Raw genomic sequence first — 25,166 nt, 5'->3', positions numbered from 1 at the left:
ATGCAAGGAAGTAATTTCCTTTCAAAGAAACCAAGAGAAGAGAGACATACAAACATAATTCCACCTCAACAACAAACAACAAAAATAAATGGAAGTAACCATCATATCTATTAATATCACTGGACTCAATTCCCCAACATAGTCTCACAGACTGGATATCCAAAGAGCACCAAGCATTTTGCTGTATAGAGGAAACACACCTCAGAGACAATGACAGACACTACCTCAGAGAAAAAGAGAGAAAACTACTTTCTGAAAAAATGATCTGAAGAAACATGCTGGAGTAGCCATTCCTATATCAAATAAAATCAACTTTCAACAAAAAGTTATCAAAAAGATAAGGAAGGATACTTCATATTCATCAAAGGAAAAAAACACCAAGATGAACTCTCAATCCTATCAATGCTCTAAATGCAAGAGAACCTACATTCATAAAAGAAACCTTACTAAGATCAAATCACACATTGCACCTCACACATTAATAGTAGGAGATTTCAACACCCCACTCTCATCAATGGACCGATCATGGAAAGAGAAATTAAACAGAGACATAGAGAAACTAACATAAGTTATGAATCAAATGGACTTAACAGATACTTTTAGAACATTCCATCCTAAAACAAAAGGATTTACCTTCTCAGCACATCATGGTGCCTTCTCCAAAATTGACCATATAATTTGCCACAAAACAGGACTCAACTTGTACAATAAGATAGATATAATCCCATACACCCTATCAGATCACCATGGACTAAGACCAGTCTTCAATAACAATAAAAATGACAGAAAACCCATATATACATGGAAGTTGAACAACACTCTACTCAGTGATAACTTGGTCAAGGAAGAAATAAAGAAAGAAATTAAAGGCTTCTTAGAATTTAATAAAAATGAAGGAAAGACATACCCAAACCTATGGGACATGAAGAAAGCAGTGCTAAGAAGAAAACTCACAGCTCCGAGTACCTCCAAAAAGAAACAGGAGAAAGCATACATTAACAGCTTGACAGTACACCTAAAAGCTCAAGAACAAAAAGAAGTAAATACAACCAAGAGGAGTTGAAGGCAGAAAAATAATCAAACTCATGGCTGAAATCAACCAAGTAGAAATAAAAAGTACTATACAAGGAGTCAACAGAATCAAAAGCTGGTTCGTTGAGAAAATCAACAAGACAGATAAACCGTTAGTCAGACTAACCAGAGGACACAGAGAGTGTGTCCAAATTAACAAAATCAGAAATGAAATGGGAGCCATAACAACGGTCAGAGGAAATTAAAAAAATCATCAGATCCTACCACAAAAGCCTATTTCAACAAAACTGGGAAATAGGGAGGAAATGGACAATATTCTAGACAAATACAAGATACCAAAGTTAAAACAGGAACAGATAAGCCATCTAAACAACCCCATAACTCCTAAAGAAATAGAAACAGTTATTAAAAGTCTCCCAACCAAAAAAGAAGACAGAAAGAGATGAGTTTAGTGCAGAATTCTATTAAACCTTCATAGAAGAGCTCATACCAATGCTGTCCAACCTATTCCACAAAATAGAAACAGATGGAGCACTACCAAATTCCTTCTATGAAGTCACAATTATGCTTATACCTAAATCACAAAAAGACCTAACAAAGAAATAGAACTTCAGACCAATTTCCCTTATGAATATTGACGCAAAAATACTCAATAAAATTTTTGCCAATCTAATCTAAGAACACATCAAAAGGATCATCCATCATGATCAAGTAGGCTTCATCACAGGGATGCAGGGATGGTTCAATATACTGAAATCTATCAACGTAACCCATTATATAAACAAACTCAAAGAAAAAACCACATGATCATTTTATTAGTTGCTGAGAAAGCATTTGACAAAATTCAACACCCCTTCATGATAAAAGTCCTGGAAAGATCAGAATTTCAGACCCGTACCTAAACATAGTAAAAGCAATATACACTGAACCAGTAGCTAATATTAAACTATATGGAGAGAAACTTGAATCAACCCCACTAAAATCAAGGGCTAGACAAGACTGCCCATGCTCTCCCTACTTATTCAATATAGTACTAAAGTCCTAGCCTAAGCAATCAGACAACAAAAGGAGGTGAAAGGAATACAAATTGGAAAGAAAGAAGTTAAAATATCACTATTTGCAGATGATATGATAGTATAATTAAGTGACCCCAAAATTTCCACCAGAGAACTATGAAGCCTAATAAACAACTTCAGCAAAGTGGCTGGGTATAAAATTGACTTATACAAATCAGTAGCTTTCCTCTACTCAAAGGATAAACAGGCTGAGAAAGAATTTACGGAAATGACACCCTTCACAATAGTCCCAAATAATATAAAATTCCTCTGTGTGACTCTAACCAAGCAAGTAAAAGATCTGTATTACAAGAACTTCAAATCTCTGAAGAAAGAAATTGAAGAAAATCTCAGAAGATGGAAAGACCTCAAATGCTCATAGATTGGGAGGATTAGTCAAGTAAAAATGCCCTTCTTGTCAGAAGCAATCTACAGAGTCAATGCAATCCCCATCAAAATTCCAACTCAATTCTTCACAGAGTTAGAAAGAGCAATTTGCAAATTCATTTGGAATAAAAAAACAAACAGGATAGTGAAAACTACACTCAAGAATAAAAGAACGTCTGGGGAAATCACCAGCCATGGTCTTAAGCAGTATTACAGAGCAACAATGATAAAAACTGTATGGTATTGGTACAGAGACAGGCAGGTAGATCAGTGGAATAGAATTGAAGATCCAGAAATGAACCCACCTCTATGGTCACCTGATCTTTGAGAAAAGAACTAAAACCATCCAATGAACAGAGATAGCATTTTTAAGAAATGGTGCTAGTTCAACTGGAGGTCAGCATGTAGAAGAATGCAAATAGATCCGATTTTTATCTTCGTGTATAAAGATTTAGTCCAAGCAGATCAAGGGCCTCCACATCAAACCAGATACACTCAAACAAATAGAAGGAAAAGTGGGAAAGTCTCTTGATCACATGCCCACTGGGGAAAATTTCCTGAACAAAACAACAAGGGCTTATGCTCTAAGATCAAGAATCAACAAATTGGACCTCATTAAACTGCAAATCTTCTGTAAGGCAAAGGAAACTGTCATTAGAACAAAATGGCAAACAACAGATTGGGAAAAGATCTTTAACAATCCTACATCTAATAGAGAGCTTAATATCCAAAATATAAAAAAAAAAAACTCAAGAAATTAGACTCCAGAAAGCCAAATAACCCTATTAAAAATGGGGTACCGAGCTAAAAAATAGTTCCCTGCTGAGGAATATTGAATGGCTGGGAAATGTTCAACATCCTTAATCATCAGAGAAATGCAAATCAAAACAACCCTGCAATTCCACCTCACACCAGTCAGAATGGCTGAGATCAAAATCTCAGGTGTCAAAAGATGCTGGCATGGATGTGGAGAAAGAGGAACACTCATTCATTATCAGTGGGATTACAAACTGGTACAATCACTCTGGAAATCAGTCTGGAGCTTCCTCAGATAATTGGACATTGCAATACCTGAGGATACAGCTATACCTCTCCTGGGCATATATCCAAAAGATGCTCCAACATATAATATAGACATATGCTTCGCTATGTTCATAGCAGCCTTATTTATAATAGCCAGAAGCTGGAAAGAACTCACATGCCCTTCAACAGAGGAATGGATACAGAAAATGTGGAACATCTACACAATGGAGTACTACTCAGCAAACAAAAACAATGACTTCATGAAATTCACAGGCAAATGGTTTGAACTAGAAAATATCATGCTGAGTGAGGTAACCCAATAATAGAAAAACACACATGGTGTGTACTCACTGGTAAGTGGATATTAGCCTAAAAGCTCAAATTACCCAAGATGCAATCCACAAAAAGCTCAAGAAGAAGGATGACCAAAGTACAGATGCTTCACTCCTTCTTAAAAGAGGGAACAAACATATTCATAGGAGGCGATATGGAAACAAAGTTTGAAGCAGAGTCTGAAGGAAAGGCCATTCAGAGCCTGCCCCACATGTAACCCATATATATGTGTGTGTGTGTGTGTGTGTGTGTGTGTGTGTGTGTGTGTGTGTGTGTGTGTATGTGTATCCACCAAAACTAGATAAGATTGATAAAGCTAAGAAGTGCCTGCTGACAGGAGCTGGATATTGATGTCTCCTGAGAGACACAGACACATCAAAAACAGAGGTGAATGCTAGCAGTAAACCATCGAACTGAAAACAGGACCCCCATTGGAGAAATTAGAGAAAGGATTGAAATTGCTGAAGGGACTTGCAATCCAGTAAGAACAACAATGCCAACCAACCAGAGCTCCCAGGGACTAAACCACTACCCAAAGAGTAGTACATGATTTGACCCATGGCTCCAGGTACATATGTAGCAGAGGATGGCCTTTTTGGGTACTAATGGAAGGAGAAGCCCTTGGTACTGCCATGTTGGATCCCCAGTATAGGGAAATGTCAGGGGTGGGAGGGCAGATAAGGGGGTAGATAGGAAGGGGAACACCCTTACAGGAGTGGAGGGGGATGGGCTAGGGGGCTCATGTCAGGGAAGCTGCCAAAGGGAATAACATTTGAAACATAAACAAAAAAGTCCAATAAAGAAAAAGAAGAGTAAAAATATAATGAAAATGAAATTACAAAAACAGAAAAAAATGTAGGAACTGATGATTTTTTTTTTTTTGGTTAATTTCCTCAGTCTCTGTTGTTATGTCTCCCTTTTCATTTCTGATTTTGTTAATTTGGATACTGTTTCTGAGCCCTCTCATTTGTTTGGCTAAGGGTTTATTTATCTTGTTAATTTTCTCAAAGAACCTCCTGGTTTTGTTGATACTTTTGTAGTTCTTTTTGTTTCTACTTTGTTCATTTCAGGTCTGTATTTGATTATTTCCTGCCATCTACTCATTTTGGGTATATTTGGTTCTCTTTGTTCCAGAGCTTTCAGATGTGCTGTCAAGCTGCTAATGTATGTGTGCTCTAGTTTCTTTTGGAGCCAATCAGAGCTGTGAGTTTTCCTCTTAGCATTGCTTTCATTGTGTCCTATAAGTTTGGGTATATTGTGCCTCATTTTCATTAAAGTCTAAAACATCATTAATTTCTTTACTTCTTCCTTGATCAACTTGTCATTGTGTATAGAGCGGTTCAGTTTCCATGTGTATGTGGGCTTATTTTTGTTTTTGTTGTTATTGAAGTCCAGCCTTTGTCCAAGGTTATCTGATAGAATGCATGGCAATAGTTCAATCTTCTTGTGTTTGTTGAGGTCTGTTTTGTGACCAATTATATGGTTAGTTTTGGAGAAGATACCATGAGTTGCTGAGAATAAGGTGTATTCTTATGTTTTAGGATGAAATATTCTATAGATATCTGTTAAATTCTTTTGGTTCATAACTTCTATTAGCTTCACTGTGTCTCTGTTTAATTTCTGTTTCCATGATCTGTCCATTGATGGGGGTGAGGTATGGAAATCTTGCATTATTATTGAGTGAGGTACAATTTGTGCTTTGAACTTTAGTAAAGTTTCTTTTATGAATGTGGGTGCCCTTGCATTTGGACCATAAATGTTTCAAATTGAGAGTTCATCTTGGTAGATTTTTCCTTTGATGAATACTAAATGTCCTTATCTTTTTTGATAACTTTTGGTTGAAAGTTAATTTTTTCTTTCATTTTTATTGGATATTTTAAAATCCATTTTTTAAAAATTACATTTCAAATGTTATCCCCTTTCCTGGTTTCCTGCGCATAAACTCCTATTCCATTACCCCTCCCCCTTCTTCTATGAGGATGTTCCTCCATCCATTCACCCACCCCCTCTCACCGTCCTTCCATTCCCCTACACTAGAGGGTCAAGCTTTTGCAGGACCAGGGCTTTTCCTCCCATTGGTGCCCAACAAGTCCATCCTTTGCTACATATGCAGCTGGGGCCATGAGTCTGTCCCTGTGTTCTCTTTCGTTGGTGGTTTAGACCCTGGGAGCTCTGGTTGGTTGGTATTGTTGTTCTTATGGGGTTGCAAACCCCTTCAGCTCCTTCAATTCTTTCTCTAACTTCTCCCCATTCTAAGTTTAATGGTTGGCTGTGAGTGTCCGCCTCTGTATTTGTCATGCGATAGCCCAGCTTCCCAGGAGAAAGCTATATCAGGCTTTTGTCAGCATACACTTATTGGCATTGACAATATTGTTTGGGTTTAGTGCCTGTATGTTTATGAGCTGGAGTCCCTAGCGGGGCAGTCTCTGAATGGCCTTTCCTTCAGTCTCTGCTCCAAACTATATTAGAATGGCTACTCTAGCTTGTTTCTTGAGACCATTTGCTTAGAAAATGTATCCAGCCTCTTATTCTGAGGTAATATCTGTCTTTGTAACTGAGGTGTGTTTTCTGAATGAAGCAAAATGCTCCATCCTGTTTATTTATCCAATCTGTCATTCCATGTCTTTTTATTTGGGAATTAAGTCCATTAATGATAAGAGATAATAAGAAAAAGTGATTGTTTCCTGTTATTTTTTGTTAAAGGTATAATTATGTTTTTATGCATATTTTCTTCTGGATTTGTTGAAACAAAATTACTTTCTTTTTCTAGGGTATAGTTTCCTTCCTTGTGTTGGAGTTTTCTATCTATTATGCTTTGTAGGGCTGGATTTGTGTAAAGATAGTACGTAAATTTGTGTTTGTCATGAAATATCTTGGTTTCTGCATCTATGTTAATTGAATTTTGCTGGGCATCGTAGCCCAGGCTTTATTTGTGTTCTGTATGACAAGTGCCCAGGATCTTGTGGTTTTTAGTCTCTGGTAATAATCTTGTATAATTCTGTTAGGTCTGCCTTTATATGTTACTTGACCTTTTTCTCTTACTGTTTTTAATATTCTTTCTTTGTTTTGTGCATTTGGCGTTTTCACTATTATGTGACTTGGGGAATTCCTTTTCTGGTGCAGTGTATTTAGAGTTCTGTAGGCTTCTTGTATGTTCATGGGCATCTCTCTCTTTAGGTTTCAGAAATTTTTCTATACTCTTGTGAAGATATTTACAAGCCCTTTACATTGAGAATCTTTGCTCTCTTCTATACCTATTTTTTTTTTTCTTTCTTTTTTTTTTTTTTTTTTTTTTTTTCTTTCTTTCTTTCTCTCTTTCTTTCTTCCTTTCTTCCTGTCTTTCTTTCTTTTTATATTGTTATTCTTTTTTTCTCCTGTATTTCTTTAAGGGAGTTATTTATGTTCCTTTTAAAGTCCTCTATCATCATCATGAGATTTTAAATACAAACCTTGCTTTTCCAGTGTGTTGGGATGTCCAGCACTTGTTGTAGTGGGAGAACTGGGTTCTGATGGTGCCAAATAGCCTTGGTTTCTGTTGCTTATTTTCTTTCACTTGCCTCTACCCATCTGGTTATCTCTGGTGTTAGCTGGTCTTGCTGTGTCTGACTGAAACTCGTCCCTCCTGTGAGCCTTAGGAGTGTCAGCAGTCATTGGAGACCAACTCTCTCTGGAGGGATTTGGGTCCAGAGAACTGTGCCACAGTGTTAACTCAGAGTCTTGGATAGAGAACAGAAGGATCCTGTCCCCATATGTTCCATGATTCCTGAGCCCTCTGGTCTTCTCTGTTTTGGTGAATTATTGGACCAGAAATGTTTGTATAACCTGTGGACTTAAGAGTGACAGCACTCTTGGGAGACCAACTTTATCTTTCTGAAGAGCTGTGCCACAGGTTTAACTCCAGGGAGCAGATCAATATTGGATATAAGGTCATTGTGTGTGTGTGTGTGTGTGTGTGTGTGTGTTTGTCTATGTGTATCTGTGTGTGTTTTTGTTTGTGCCTCTGTATTTTGTTTGTGTTATGATATCCAAGCTTGCTATGGTGGGGTAGGTCTACTTTGAAGGTGTCATATTGCCTTGGTTCTTGTTGATTGTGTTCTTTAGAGCGCTTTTAGCCATCGGGATGGTTTTGGTCCTTGGATGTTCTTGTCATAGTAGGTATTGGTAGACTGGGTAAATCTTGATGATCCTGGTGTGGAAGGTCTAGAGTGAATGGGTAACCTTGGGATCTAAAATTCCCTACCTGCAGGTGTGTATGGTTCAGGAGCCTCAGTTCCAATGAAGTTGGATGGAGAAGTTGCTAGAGAATGGAGGTCTGCCTGAGCTTACAGCTGTTCAGGTCAGCTTGGCCTGGCCCAGAGATCAGGGAAGATAGGTGGGTGAACTGAAGCTTACCTGTATTGTTCAGGAGTCTAATGAAAGTGAAAGGGAAGTGGCAGGAGAATGAGGATCCCTGGATTTGAAAGCTGCTCAGGGCAGCTTGACTCAGCACAGAGGGCTCAGACAGCAGGGAAGATGACTAAGGGAAGGAAAGCTTACCTGTGGAATTCAGGAATCTCATGTCTGATAAAGGTGGGAATAGAGGTGGCAGGGAATTGGAGGTCCCCTGAGATAGAAGACTGTTCAGGACAGCTTGGCTTGGCCCAGAGGGTTCAGAGAGCAGGGAAGATTAATGATTACCCTTTTGGATTCAATTCTTTTTTTTTTTTTCAAATAAACTAAGCAGTGTTTATTTCAATAAGCTAAGCTTTGTCTTTTTTGTTTTTGTTTTTGTTTTTATTAACTTGAGTATTTCTTATTTACATTTTTTTTTTTTTTTTTTTTGGGGAGAACTGGGGCCAACATCCCCTAATCCCTCCCCTCCCTTCTGTATGGGTGTTCCCTCCCAACTAACCCTCCCCCCATTACTGCCCCCCAACAATTACTTTCACTCTCAGGGTTCAGTTGGGCAGGACCAAGGGCTTCCCTTCCACTGGTGCTCTTACTAGGCTATTCATTGCTACCATGAGGTTGGGCCCAGGGTCAGTCCATTTATAGTCTTTTGGGTAGTGGCTTAGTCCCTGGAAGCTCTGGTTGGTTGGCATTGTTGTTCACATGGGGTCTCGAAACCCTTCAAGCTCTTTCAGTCCTTTTTCTGATTCCTTCAACGGGGGTCCCGTTCTCAGTTCAGTGGTTTGCTGCTGGCATTCGCCTATGTATTTGCTGTATTCTGGCTGTGTCTCTCAGGAGAGATCTACATCCGGTTCCTGTTGGCCTGTACTTCTTTGCTTCATCCATCTTGTCTAATTGGGTGGATGTATATGTATGGGCCACATGTGGGGCAGGCTCTGAATGGGTGTTCCTTCTGCCTCTGTTTTAATCTTTGCCTCCCTATTCCCTGCCAAGGGTATTCTTGTTCCCCCTTTAAAGAAGGAGTGAAGCATTCGCATTTTGATCATCCTTCTTGAGTTTCATGTGTTCCGTGCATAATATGTGGAATTATCCATATTATGATTTTGAAAAAAATGAGGTGGTGAATGGTAATAGAGTCTGATGAAGATCTCCAAATTGTTAGTGGCTGATAATTCAAACTCTGGCAAGCTTTCGTTCTTCCTATAATGGTATCTTCATTCATTTTTCTCATTCTTGCTTCCTTCAGTTTATGACATGTAATTCAAACAAATATATATTGAAAAGAAAAAAATCATCATTATGGTAAAATCACTAGCATATGCTGTAAGTGGTAACCATTAGACATGCATAAAATCAGCAAGTGAGTGTCTAGACTTTATAGGTTAATGGCATCTATTCACTCTAAGAACATGAAGTAATTCTAGAAACAGTTTCTTTTTCCATCCAACATTAGTTGTTCATTCCTCATGTTTTGGCTTAAGCTGAGCTCTCAAAGCACTGGAAGACTTTCCTTTGCCTTCTTCATCTAGCCCCTAAGCACTCCACTGAAGTGATGTTCTCCACAATTATGAAAAACTCATTACATTACGTGTTTAATGTGCGAAATTCTCCTCTTACTATTTTTTATGCATAATGTCATGGAATAGATTGATTTCTGGATATAGTATTTTTCAGTTAGTATGCCTCTGAAAAACTGTATCTACAAATAAAATTATGAATATTTATAAAAATCTATATACCATAAAAGCATATAGAAATCACTGGTTACATTACAGAAAGAATTGGTTGAAAGTTGAAAATTTGCCAAAACTTTAAAAATGCAGTCCATCCAACACCAAACATATGGGTTGCACCATGTTAGTGTTCAGAAACAAATCTATGTGTCTTCCTGGTGTGAAATATGTTCAGTCCCAAGGAGCTCATCATAGATGAATTTCCACAACACACTTTGCATTTAACACTTATTTTTCCTTGATGCTATTCAAAGGCTCCCTTAAAAGTGACATATGTTTTTATAGATATTTTTTTTTCCGGAGCTGGGGACCGAACCCAGGGCCTTGGGTTTCCTAGGCAAGCGCTCTACCACTGAGCTAAATCCCCAACCTATAGATATTTTAAAGTGAAGAAGAAAATCAGTTGCCAAAGAAGACAATATTGTAAATGCATAAAACACCATTTAATAATTATAAACATGCACTATTTCACAAAATAAAGAATTACATTATAACTTTCCTGTCTCAGATATCATGCTCATATTCACCTTTCAATAACACTCTTTTCTGTAGCTTTCTCATTCCTACTAGTCCCCTTCTATTATTAAATTCTCCATATATTTTTTTATCTAGACTTTGTAGACAAAAGAAAAATTGTAGTATTTGTTTTTCCTTTTTAACTAAAGTAGATATTCAAATACAATATATTCTGATTATGGTTTCTTCTGCCCTCAAAAGATCTTCCCCTATTCCTCATTTCCTCACCCACCCAAATCCAAACTCTTTCCACACTCTTTCCATCTCTCACATTAGAAGAACAAGTCTTTAAAAATAATAAGAATATGATGTTGTTTGCAACCCTGACCAAGACCCTTGGAGGTGGTGTAAGTCAGCACAAAGCCAAAGACACAGACTCCAGGAGTCAGCAAGTCACAAAAGCAGGAACTGGGTAAACCTTTATACCCATCCTCTGCAGATTCTAGGTTGGTTCCAGGAGAAAGTAGCAACTGGATATGTGCCAGCATTGTGGCTGGGCTTGGCTTGGCTAAGTTCCTCCTACAATAAAATAAAACAAGATCAAATAAAAACAAACAAACCAGAATAAGACAAAAATGTTGAATTAACATATTTGTGGTTATGTCAAAGATATATTCTTGTAAGCAGAAGCAATATTACAAAAACTGTTCAAATAATTTTTTCTTTCTTACTTGTGTCTCTTCTTAAATATTTTTCTATAGCCTTGATATTTAAATAGCAATTAGCCAATATTTCTTAATTGATTAAATGCAAAGGGATTATTCCATGATAGCAGGAGAAATGATCAATGCAACAGCGTTTTATTCATTATTTTAGCTAACATTCATTTGCATTCATTCCAAACAATGAAAAAAATCTCTTGACAATTCTTTATTCCTGTAGCTGATACTGTGTGAAGCACAGAGACCACAAGCTAAACTATTTCCTCTAAATGTAGAGACAGTTAGGTATGAGCCTTATTCCTTACCTCCATCAAAACCAGTAAATTTTAGAAAATCATTTGAATTATTTTTTGGAGAATTACACACATGTCCATGCATGCACAAATACATGGAGTGCCAATAGGTACAAATAGGGCAGGTTGGTGTTATTATTACTTATTATATCCTTCTATAATTTTTCATATAAGAAACAAAATACAATGTCACAAGGTTGTCATCTATGGGAATTTCACTTTTGTTTGCAATAGCTCAAACAAGTACATCATTTTTTTCTCATGAATATTGTTTAAGATGCAGGTAAAATGAAAACAAGATTGATTTCCCCAGTAAGCATAGATGCAAAAAAATTCTAAAACAAAACATTTACAAATCTTATCCTTAGGTTTGAGCTTTTCTTAGTGTCCCAGATTTCTTTGATGTTTTCTGTCATAAACTTTTTAGATGTCAACACTCTATCTTTCACTTTAGGATACAAACGGGTATCTAAAAAACCATAATAATATAATGTTGCCTGGGACCCTGATTGAAACCCTTGGAGGCAGGGGTAAGAATGTGCATAAAAATGTACAAGCAGGTCTTCTATGCCTGAGATTCTCTTTCATCTCTTGTATTTTGTTGGTAATGCTTATATCTAGTTCCTGTTTTCTTCCTTAGGATATCCATCTCCAGGATTCCCCTAGTTTTTATTTTCTTTATTGATTCTATTTTCATTTTTTATGCTTGGACTGTTTTACTCATTTCCTCTTTAAAGGCCTCTATCCTCTTTATAGGATTAGATTTAAGTTCATTTTCTTGTAATTTGGGTGTGTTAGGATATCCCGGGCTTGCTGTAGGAGGTACCTGGACTCTGGTGCTGTCGTATTGCCCTGACTCTTGTTGATTTTGTTCCTATGTTGCCCGTGGTTGTCCCTAGTATTGGATGGATGTTCTAGATGGCAGCAGGACTCCTAGGGGAGGCAGGCACAGCCTGACAATAGATCCAGAATGCTGTTCACTTCTGCTAGTTGTGCCCCAGGTGGACCCTGTAGGTAGAGGATTGGCTGCATAGTGGTAAAAGTTGGATGTTCCTGGGGTCCCAAAAAGATCCTCAGGATGGCAGGGTGACTCATGGGCCAGACTATAGATATAGATATAGATATAGATATAGATATAGATATAGATATAGATATAGATATAGATATAGATATAGATATAAATATAGATATAGATATAGATATAGATACAGATATAGAAGCACTGGCAACTTATCACTCCTGGCTATGCCCCATGTAGACCTGACTGGCAGGGGGTTGCTGTGTGTGAGGAATAAGCTGCAAATTCCTTGGGTCAAGTTAAAAACCTGAAAGCTCTAGAATGAAAAGAAGCAATAACATCAAAGATGACAGGAAAACATAAGCTGCAGTACCAAAATCAGTAAATTAGAAATAAATAGATCAATACAAAGAACCAATGAAACAAAAGCTGATACTTTGAGGAAATCAGCAAGATAAACCCAGAGCTAAACAAACAAACAAACCCCAACAACTAAAGGACAATGGGACAGTATTCAAATCAACAAAAATCAGAAATAAGTAGCAAACAACAGGCACTGAGGAAATACAAAGAGTCATTGGGACTTACTTCGAAAGTCTGTATTCTGCCAAATTGGAAAATCTAAATAAAATGGATGATTTTCCTGATAGACACCAGGTACAAAAAATAAATCAAGAATGAGTAAACAATTTAAATGGTCATATAAGCACTAAGGAAATAGAAGTAGTCACTAAAAGTAATCCAACAAGGAAAAAGAAAAAGCCAGTAGCTAGATGGTATGCCAGAATTCCACCAGATTTTCAAAGAATAGTTAGTAGCAATACTCCCCAAACTATTCCACAAACTAGAAACACAAGGAACATTGCCAAGCTCATTTCTATGAAACCATAATCATCCTGATACATAAACCACTCAGCAACTCAACAACGAAAGAGAATTTCAGACCAAATTTTCCTCATAAACATTAATGCAAAAATACACAATAAAATATGTACAAACCGAATCCAGGAACACATCAAAAATATCACTGACCAGACCCAAGTAGGCTTCAACCCAGGGATGCAAGAATAGCGCAATACACATAATTCCATTAATCTTACCCATCATGTAAACAAACTGAAGGGGAAAAAAAGATGATCATCACATTAGATGCTGAAAAAAACTTTCATGTTAAATCAAACACCCCTTCATGTTAAAGGTGTCAAAGAGATCGTGGATACAAGGTTCTTACTTAATCATAATAGAGGCAATATACAACAATCCAATAGCCAACATCAAAATAAATGGAGAGAAACTTAAAATAATTTCATTAAAATCATATAAGACAAGGCTGCCCACTCTCTCCTTAACCATTCAACATAGTACTTGAACTTCTGGCTAAAGCAATGAGACAACTAAAGGAGACCAAGGGTACATAAATTGTAAAGGAAGAGATAAAAGTATTGCTATTAGCAGATAATGTGATAATATACATAAGTGACCCAAAAAATTCTACCAGAGAACTTCTATAGCTGATATATACCTTCAGAAAAATGGCTGAATACAACACTACTCAAATAATCAGTAGCCCTTCTTTATACAAATGATAAATGGACCAAGAGAGAAATAAGAGAAACAACAGCCTTTAAAATCACCATAAATAATATAAAAATCTTAGAATAACCCTATTAAAAAATTGACAGATCTGTATAATAAGAACTTTAAGTCTCTGAAGAAAGAAATTGAGGAAGATAACAGAAGATGGAAAGATTGTTCATGGATCAGTAGAATTAACAGAGCAGAAATCGTCAACCTCACCAAAAACAATATAAAGATTCAATACAGTTCTCATCAAAATTCCAACAAAATTCTTTATAGACCTTCAAAAGCACTTCTTAACTTCATTTAGAAAAAGAAAATAAAACCAAGAATGCTAAAGTAATACTGTACAATAAAAGAACTTCTGAAGGTATCACCATCCTTGATTTCAAGCTGTACTACAGAGAAATAATAATAAAAACTAAGATATTGGCATAAAAACAGACAGGTTGATCAATGGGATTGAATTGAAGACCCAGGAAGAAACCCACACCTATGGACATTTAAATTTGACAAACAATGGAAAAAAGCATCTTCAACAAATGGTTCTGATGTAACTGGATATGTGCATGTAGAAACATGCAAATTGAGGTATTTTTTTCATCCTGCACAAAACTCAAGCCCAACTGGATCAAAGACCTCTATATAAATTTGGATACACTAAATGTAGTAGAAGGGAAAGTGAAGAACTGCCTTTTACACATTGGCACAGGAGACAACATCCTGAACAGAATGCCAATAACTCAGGCAATAAAATAAGAAATAATAATAAACGGTACTGCATGAAACTGAAAATCTTTGGTAAGGAAAAGGACACTATCAATAGGACAAAATGGTATCTTGCAGACTGGTAAAAGATCTTCACTAACCCCACATCTGACAGAGGACTAATATCCAAAATATATAAATAACTCAAGAAATTAGACACCAACAAAACATAAACCAATTAAAAATGGGGTACAGAGCTAAACAGAATTCTCAATAGAGGAAACTCTAGTGGCCATGAAGCACTTCAAAAATGTTCAATGTCCTTAGTCATCAGGGAAATGCAAATCACAATGGTCCTGAGCATCCGTCCTATACCCATAAGGTTGGCTAAGGTCAAACACACAAGTGACAGCCTATGCTGGCAAGGATGTGGAGCAAGGAGAACATACCTTCATTTCTAGCTGGAGTGTAAACTAGTACAACTCCTTTAGAAATCAATTTCATGGTTTTTAAGAAAATTTGGACCCAGATACTCCACTCTTGAGGCATATATTCCATATTCTACTGTACCACAAGTACACTTGTTCAACTATGTTCATAACAGCTTTAGTCATAATAGCCAGAACCTGGAAACAACCTAGATGTCCCTCAAATGAAGAATGGATAAGGAAAATGTGGTACATTAACAAAGAACTATGATTCAGCAATTAAAAACAAAGACATAATGAAATTTGCAAGCAAATGGATGGAACTAGAAAATTTCCTGAGTTAGGTATCCTAGACCCAGAAAGACACACTTGATACATACTCACTTATATGTGGACATTAGCCATTAAGTATAGGATAACTATGCTACAATCCACAGATCCAAATAAGCTAAGTATCAAGGAAGCCCAAGGGAGGAAGTTTGAATTTCACTCAGAAGAGGAAAAAGTAGACATTGGGAGGTGAATGGAGAAAACCAACTGGGTGAGAAAGGGTTAGGATGTGAATGCGGATAGGAATAAGGTTAGGGGGAGAGAGGGAAGGAGAGGACTGGGAGAGAGATTGGAAATCGATGGTGGGGTGGGGAGGATGTATCTCTGGGACTAACTAGAAACCTGGGACAGTAGAGGTTCCCAGAGGTCTGTGGAGTAAACCTTGCTAGAGTCCTAACAGCATTAGATACGGGGATTGAATTGGCCGTGTTCTGTAGCCAGGAGGAATGTCCAGTGGAGGGAGAAGGACATCAACTCACTCATCAAACCTTAAAACCAAAATCTTACCTCCCGACAGGGTGTTCGCGGATAAAGATGGAGCAGAGATTGAGGGAAAGGCCAACCACTAACTGGCCCAACTGGAGACCCATTCCATGGGAGAGAGTCAACTGTTCACACTTTCAATTATGTTTTGCTATGCCTGCAGACAGGAGCCTAACACAACTGGTTTCTGAGAGTTCATCCAGAAGCAGATGGAAACAGAGGTTGAGACCCACAGCCAAACATCAGGCCAAGTTGGGAAAGTCATGTAGAAGAATGGGGGATAGGATTGAGTGACCAGGAAAAGTCAAATACATCATAAAATTCCTAGAGTGAACTAACTGGGCCATGGGGACTCCTAGACACTGAACCATCAACCAAAGGGCATAGGCCCTCTATATATTTACAGCAGATGTACAGCTTGGTCTTTATGTATCTCCCCTAAAATTGGAGCAGGGGCTGTCTTTAAGTCTGTTGGTTGTCTTTGGATCCCCTTCCCCTTGCTGGACTGACTGGTCAGGACTCAGGGGAAAGAGCATGTGCTTAGTCCTGCTAAGAGACTTTATGTCCCATGGCAAGCAGATACCCAAGGCAGGTAGGGCTTCTCATTCTCTCAGGAGAAGGGGAGATAGGAGAGAGGTTTGTAAGGATGGGCCTGAGAGTACAGTAGGGAAGGGGATGTGATCAGGATGTAGAGAATAAAGAAAAAAATGAACGAAATTTACAAATCAAATTCCAGGCCACATTAAGAAGATCTTTGTTATATTTGAATGTAGTGATGATTATTTCTTCAGAGTAAATTCCTCAAAGTGAAGTTCTTGGTGAAAAGAACTACCATACATTTTTAAGCTTCAAACACATATAATCCTATTTTTACTCAGGAATACTAGGACATTTAGAAATTTAACATCATGATCAAGTGGGTTTCATTCCAGAGGTGCAAGTTTGGTTCAATATATGCCCATCAGCAAATACAATTTATTATATAAATAAGCTTAAGGACAGAAATTTCATGGTAATTTCAGTAGAAGGAGAAAAAGCTTTTGACAAATTCAAACATGGCTTCATCACAAGAGTCCCAGAAAATCTGGAAGTGAGTGGCCCACCACTCAGAATGGCAAATACTCTCTCCATAACAAACTTGGAGCTGACCATTACACTAAATAGGGAAAGAGAAAAACCATGTCCTCCACAGTCTTAACTGAGACAAGAATGACTATTGTCACCACTCTTCCTCATCACAATGCTTTAAGTGTTAGCAAAAGCAATCAACTGAGAGAAATGCATAAGAGGACTTATAATTGGGAAAGAAGTAAAATTGTCAGCTTACAGACAACATGAGAGCATATTAAAATACACTACAGTCTCTACCAGAAAAATTCTAAAAAGTAATAAATGCTTTCAGTAAAATCAGGGGATACAAAAATCAACAAACAAAAACATTAGTAGCTTTTATATACAGTAGTAACAAGTTTGATGAGAAAGAAATTAGAAAACATTATGCCATTCACAATAGTTCACTGAAAAACAGAATTCATAGCAATCAAAAGGAAGTAAAAGACATATACAACCAAAAATTTCAAATATTGCAAAAGAAATAAAGAATGATGCAATTGATTAAGACAGCGCCCATGTTTCTGGAAGGAAGGTATTCCATCTAGGAATTAGTATTGTAAGAATGGTTTTACTACTAAAGTTATTATATGGAATCAATCTAAGCCTCAATCAGCATTACAATGGCATTCTTTACCAAACCAGAAAACCACAAAAATGTCACATGAAAATACAAAATAGCCCACATGGTCAAAGCAATCATAAGCAAAAATGGCACCACTGGAGGCATCATAACACCTGATGTAAAATTACACCACACATGGAGAGTTATTAAATATACTTGCAAAGGTAGGTGCACTCATAAGTTCTCAGAAAAGCTTCAAAATAAGAGAAAAAAGTAGCCTATTCAGTAATTGAGTTTGGCAAACTAAATATTCCATTGCAGAAGGTGGAATTAGATTCTGATATCCCACACTGCACATGAAGTGGATAAAGACCTTAATTTAAACCATGAAACATTGTAACTACTATATGAAAACAGAAGACACTACAAATTATGTACATAGGGAAGAATTCTCTAAACAGAACTCAGGTACCACAGGAATTAGTCTTTGATAATACATGAACTTGGTCTCTATAAGACTAGTAAACTGCAACATAGTTAATAGTCTCCAGAATGGAAAAACATCTTTGCCAACTATATTTCAGACAGAATGCTATGATACAGGAAAGACTGCAACAACTAGACACACACACACATACATACACACACACACACACACACACACACAGACAATATTTGTTAATCACTAATAGACGTGTGCTGATCCAACAGTTTCCCAAAGAAGAAACACAAATGGGAAGTAAACATTCTAAAATGTGTTGAAATCCTTAGACATCAGGAAAACTAAGATTTGTGAAGAGTGGAACAACGAGGAAACTGACTGTGTGTTGCTAGATATGAAATAGTACAGCATTTATAGAACCAGGAGATATTAAAACAACAGGTAAATCAACATATTAAAAGTATAATTATAATGAGATCAAACTATAAGGCTTCTTGGCATATACACTGATATACACTGAGAACTTTACATGGTACTACAGAGAAAAATATGTATGATGTTGATTACTGCTCTGTTCACAATAACGAAGAAAGGAAATGATCCCAGATGTCCATCAACAGATGAACTGATAAAAGTAACTGTAATATATAAATGAAAAGAAAATTGAAACTGTTAGAAAAATAGATGGATATTCAAAGTATATGAGATGACTATTCTAAAAAGGAAAAAAATGTTTAATCTCATTCTCAGATCTTAGCTTTTAATGTTTGTGTACATAGCAATAACTGAATGTAGGTTACAAAACAAGATAGATGAGCATGCAGGGTGAATAAGGCATAGCAATGAAAGGACAGAGACAAAAAGGTCCTCCAACAAGAACACAGAAACAAGAGTCTAAGGGTATAAGAGTGCAGGTTCATGGAAAGAAAAATTGAAGAAAGGGGAAAGAGAAAAACAATTCTTTAAAAATGCTCTAATTAAGCCTAATGCTTTATATTTTAATAAACAACATTCATGTATGTTCTTTTGCATATAAAGTTATCTTGTAACTAAAATGTATAAATGACAATTGAAGGACTAAAATTAAGATATGATAGCTATATCTGGCTATAGGTTAAGTGTTTGAATTCTGCCTCTATTAAATATATTTTGAAATTATAATTCCTGTATATAATACTCACACTAACACACACACTCACACGTGCACACACACACACACAAATGGTGAACCTGTTATAAGTTAATTAGTGTCTCAATAAAAATATTCCATGAGGGAACACTTCCTTCCTCTCTGCCCCTTTCCAGGTGAGAATCAAAGATGTTTAGAGGCTGATGAAAACAGACCCTCAACACACACCAAGTATGATGGAAACTTTGTGTCAGACACCCAGACTCCTGTGTATGGAGAATTACTCTGATGTTGACTAAAGCATCAAGTCCACATTTCCCCTTTATAACGGCCTAGATCATTAATACCTGTGCTCTTAACTGGTTTTATGAATAATGCAAGTGGATACAAACCATTCACAAAACATAGCAATGTTTCAGCAGTTAAAATGTGTCATATGTCCCTTCTAGCTGGCATCAGAATTGTGCCAATCTATCAAATTAGCCATGATTACAGGTGACATCCACAAATAAGAGCTAAAGTAAAATATCCACTCTGAAATTACAACAAAACAGGAAAGGGAAGAAGAGGTAGAATTCTATATTGAATTAGGACTCTAGCTCCTGAGCATGCATGTGTGTACTATTGGCATTGGTGGGGCACGCTACTTCAAAAACATAAATAAAACAACAATACGAGATACATGGTATGTGACTGGAGAAAAAAAGCAAGTATTGTTTATGTCAAGGTACTACTTGGGGCTTACATAGTCCATTAAACAGTTCATTAAGCCAGAAAAAAAAGCAAATCAAAGAATTCCTTCAATGAGGACTTAGAGAGATGACTCAGGCATTAATAGTAATGGTTGCTCTTCCAGAGGATGAAGGTATAATTCTCAGCAAACACTGGGCAGCTCACAACCAGCTGTAACTCTAATTACATCTCTAGCCCCCTAGGGTATCTATGTTCCTGGTGCATATACATCTGAGGCAAACTAATACACACAAAATAAAATTAAATATTCCAAAACAAAGAATCCCTTCAATGTGTTGGATTTGAAATCTTCCATGTAGATGACATTGTTTCCTTTACTTCTTACTGCCATGTGGTTTTTAATCTTCCTGTGAGCAGTGAGTTGTATATGAATGGCCACCCACATTCAAGGCAAAAGACTGGCAGGTTACTCCTTTCCATACCTTCTTTGATCCATTTCCTCTAACCTAAGCTCTTAGCCCACTGCGAAAAAAGGAGGGACCTTGAGGTTTGTGTATTATGAATTTTATAACTCAGGCCAGGCTCCTCTTGCCCTTCATGATTATTCAAGCCCAAAATTTTATGAATCAAACATGACTTACACTGGGTTTGGTCCCTCAGGGCTATACACAATGCAATCCTTTACTTTTTAGGCAAAAAATACAAAGGAATATCACACAAGGTGAATGATCTTTGTGGTCAGCTTGTGCAAATTTTCTGTGTAGCACACTGTTCAAAGACTTCAGAATGAAAGCTATCAAGAATAAAGTATTTGTTCAAATAAACAAGCCATAATGTTAATTCTGTCTGTCTGTCTGTCTATCTATCTATCTATCTATCTATCTATCTATCTATCTATCTCTCTATCTCTGCTCTGTGTGTGTCAAATGTTTGAATTTGTTGAAAAGGAAAACATATTGCAAATAACAACAACAACAAAAAAGCTTGTGCTTTGCATATAAATATGTGATTTTAATGTGTCCTGCTCTCTGAGACAAAATAAAATGACATAATTTTGCTATTGTGATAGATGGGAAAATGGAATCATTGGCAGTTTGGATAATATTGGCATACCTTTCTGCACAGAAGGTAGGACTAGATCCTCACACAGCATCACTTTTTCTCATTAGGCCAACCTGTCCACCTTACCAACCAAAAATGCAGAGTATTTCTATGTACTTTTAGGACAAAGTTTTTTAGTACAAATTCATTCTGCTTCTGTTTTCATTTTATAAAATAAAATCGACCATCTAGAGTGGAGTTAGCTGTTTTTAAACCGTATCTCATGACATCTCTCTTCTTCTTTCATGAAAATAAAAATAATGGCAATCATCTTACTCAAAACAAGATCAATTATCAGTTACCAAATACACTCAAACATGGAGGGTCAGTCTTTTTAGAACACTCAGAATGTAGTTATCATAAGAATAATGTATTTGGCCCTTCAGTTAGACCCAGTGCCCTGAGCAGAGCTTGGGCACTGGCTCCACACACATTCCCACAACATCAAGAGAAAGCCCAACTCCTAGGTGCTCTAACACACCCAGGATCATAGTTTGAACAAGTGCCCTAAGCAAACATAGGGTGCTGACTCTGCATCCACTCCTATAATGCCCAGAGAGAACCCGACTCCCAGGTGCTCTGAAATGACCAGGATGATAGGAGAGGCCACAACATCTGGCCAACACCCAGAGTAACTGGTTCCCCACCCAGCCAGTGACACCGGTTCGTTCCAGCTTGCACAAGTATCCAGCAAACATAGGACTCTGGCTTCCCACACATTCCTGCAACGCCTTGAGAAAGCTTAACTCCTAGGAGCTCTGAAACACCAAGGATCTCAGGATCACAGAGACAGCTGGACTCTGAAGAGTTCTGACACAACAAGAATCACAGGAGGAACAGGCTCCAGTCAGAGATAGCAAGCAGGTAGCACTAGAGATAACCAGATGACTAGAAACAAGCACAAGGAAAACATAAATAAACAAGTAGAAGCCTATAGAAAGGAATCACAAAAATCCCTGAAAGAATTCCAGGAAAGCACAATCAAACAGGTGAAGGAATTAAAAATGGAAATAGAAGCAATAAAGAAAGAACCAAGGGAGACAACCCTGGATATAGAAAACCAAAGGAAGAGACAAGGAGCCGTAGATACAAGCATCACAAACAGAATACAAGACATAGAAGAGAGAATTTCAGGAGAAGAAGATTCCATAGAAATCATCGACACAACTGTCAAAGATAATGTAAAACGGAAAAAGCTACTGGTCCAAAACATACAGGAAATCCAGGACTCAATGAGAAGATCAAACCTAAGGATAATAGGTATAGAAGAGAATGAACTCCCAGCTCAAAGGACCAGTAAATATCTTCAACAAAATAATAGAAGAAAACTTCCCTAACTTAAAGAAAGAGATGCCCATAAACATACAAGAAGCCTACAGAATTCCAAATAGATTGGACCAGAAAAGAAACTCCTCCCGTCACATAATAGTCAAAACACCAAATGCACAAAACAAAGAAAGAATATTAAAAGCAGTAAGGGAAAAAGGTCAAGTAACATATAAAGGCAGACCTATCAGAATCACACCAGACTTCTCACCAGAGACTATGAAAGCCAGAAAATCCTAGACAGATGTCATACAGATACTAAGAGAACACAAATGCCAGCACAGATTACTGTATCCTGCAAAACTCTCAATTAACATAGATGGAGAAACCAAGATATTCCATGACAAAACCCAATTTAAAAAATATCTTTCTATAAATCGGTCCTACAAAGGATAATAAATGGCAAAGCCATAAGAAGGTAAGCTACACCTTAGAAAAAGCAAGAAACTAATCGTCTTGGCAACAAAACAAAGAGAAGAAAAGCACACAAACATAATCTCACACCCAAATACGAATATAACAGGAAGCAATAATCACTATTCCTTACTATTTCTAAACATCAATGGACTCAACTCCCCAATAAAAAGACATAGATTAACAAACTGGATATGCAATGAGGTCCCTGCAATGAAAGACTACCTCAGAGTGAAAGACTGGAAAACAACTTTCCAAGCAAATGGTAGGAAGAAGCAAGGTGGAGTAGCCATTCTAATATTGAATGAAATCAATTTTCAACTAAAAGTCATCAAAAAAAATAAGAAAGGACACTTCATATTCATCAAAGGAAAAATCCACCAAGATGAACTCTCAATCCTAAATATCTATGCTCCAAATACAAGGAAGACATACATAAAAGAAACCTTACTAAAGCTCAAAGCACACATTTGCACCACACAATAATAGTAGGAGATTTCAACACCCGACTCTCATCAATGGACAGATCATGGAATCAGAAATTAAACAGAGACATAGACAGACTAAGAGAAGTCATGAATCAAATGGACCTAACAGATATTTATAGAACATTCTATCCTAAAACAAAAGGATATACCTTCTTCTCACCACCTCATGGTACTTTCTCCAAAACTGATCATATAATTGGTCATAAAACAGGCCTCAATAGATACAGAAAGATAGAAAAAAATCCCATGCGTCTTATCAGACCACCACGACCTAAAGCTGGTCTTCAACAAAAATAAGGGTAGAATGCCCACATATACATAGAAATTGAACAATGCTCTGCTCAATGATAACATGGTCAAAGAAGAAATAAAGAAAGAAATTAAAGACTTCTTAGAATTTAATGAAAATGAATGTACAACATACCCAAACATATGGGACACAATGAAAGCCGTGCTAAGAGGAAAACTCATAGCGCTGAGTGCCTGCAGAAAGAAACAGGAGAGAGCATATATCAGCAGCTTGACAGCACACCTAAAAGCTCTAGAACAAAAAGAAGCAAATAAATCCAGGAGGAGTAGAAGGCAGAAAATAATCAAACTCAGAGTAGAAATCAACCAAGTAGAAACAAAAAGGACCATACAAAGAATCAACAGAACCAAAACTTGGTTCTTTGAGAAAATCAACAAGATAGATAAACCCTTAGCCAGACTAATGAGAGGACACAGAGAGTGTGTACAAATTAACAAAAACAGAAATGAAAAGTGAGACATAACTACAGAATCGGAGGAAATTCAAAAAATCATCAGATCTTACCAAAAAAGCCTATATTCAACAAAATTTGAAAATCTGCAGGAAATGGACAATTTCCTAGACTGATACCAGGTACCAAATTTAAATCAGGAACAGATAAAACATTTAAACAATCCCATAACTGCTAAAGAAATAGATGCAGTCATTAAAAGTCTCCCAACCAAAAAGAGCCCAGGTCCAGACGGGTTTAGTGCAGAATTCTATCAGACCTTCATAGACCTCATACCAATAGTATCCAAACTATTTCACAAAATTGAAACAGATGCAGTGCTACCGAGTTCTTTCTATGAAGCACAATTACTCTTATACCTAAACCACACAAAGACCCAACAAAGAAAGAGAACTACAGACAAATTTCCCTTATGAATATCAACGCAAAAATACTCAATAAAATTCTGGCAAACCAAATCCAAGAACACATCAAAACAATCATCCACCATGATCAAGTAGGCTTCATCCCAGGCATGCAGGGATGGTTTAATATACGGAAAACCATCAACATAATCCATTATATAAACAAACTGAAAGATAAAAACCACATGATCTTTCATTAGATACTGAGAAAACATTTAACAAAATTCAGCACCCCTTCAAGATGCAAGTCCTGGAAAGAATAGGAATTCAAAGTCCATACCTAAACATAGTAAAAGTCATATACAGCAAGCCAGTAGCTAACATTAAACTAAATGGAGAGAAACTTGAAGCAATCACACTAAAATCAGGGACTAGACAAGGCTGCCCCCTCTCTCCCTACTTATTCAATATAGTTCTTCAAGCTCAAGACAGAGCAATCAGACAACAAAAGGAGATTAAAGGGATACAGATTGGAAAAGAAGAAGTCAAAATATCACTATTTGCAGACGACAGGATAGTATATTTTACTGATCTCAGAAGTTCCACCAGAGAACTGCTAAACCTGATAAACACCTTCAGCAAAGGGGCTCGGTATAAAATTAACTCAAACAAATCAGTAGCCTTCCTCTACACAAAAGAGAAACAAGCCAAGAAACAAATTAGGGAAAGGACACCCTTCATAATAGTCCCAAATAATATAAAATACCTCGGCGTGACTTTAACCAAGCAAGTGAAAGATCTGTATGATAAGAACTTCAAGCCTCT

Source organism: Rattus rattus, chromosome 5 (genome assembly GCF_011064425.1).
Source record: "Rattus rattus isolate New Zealand chromosome 5, Rrattus_CSIRO_v1, whole genome shotgun sequence".
NCBI lineage: Eukaryota > Metazoa > Chordata > Mammalia > Rodentia > Muridae > Rattus > Rattus rattus.
The sequence above is the reverse complement of the archived record's forward strand: the minus strand, read 5'-3'. Positions refer to the sequence as shown.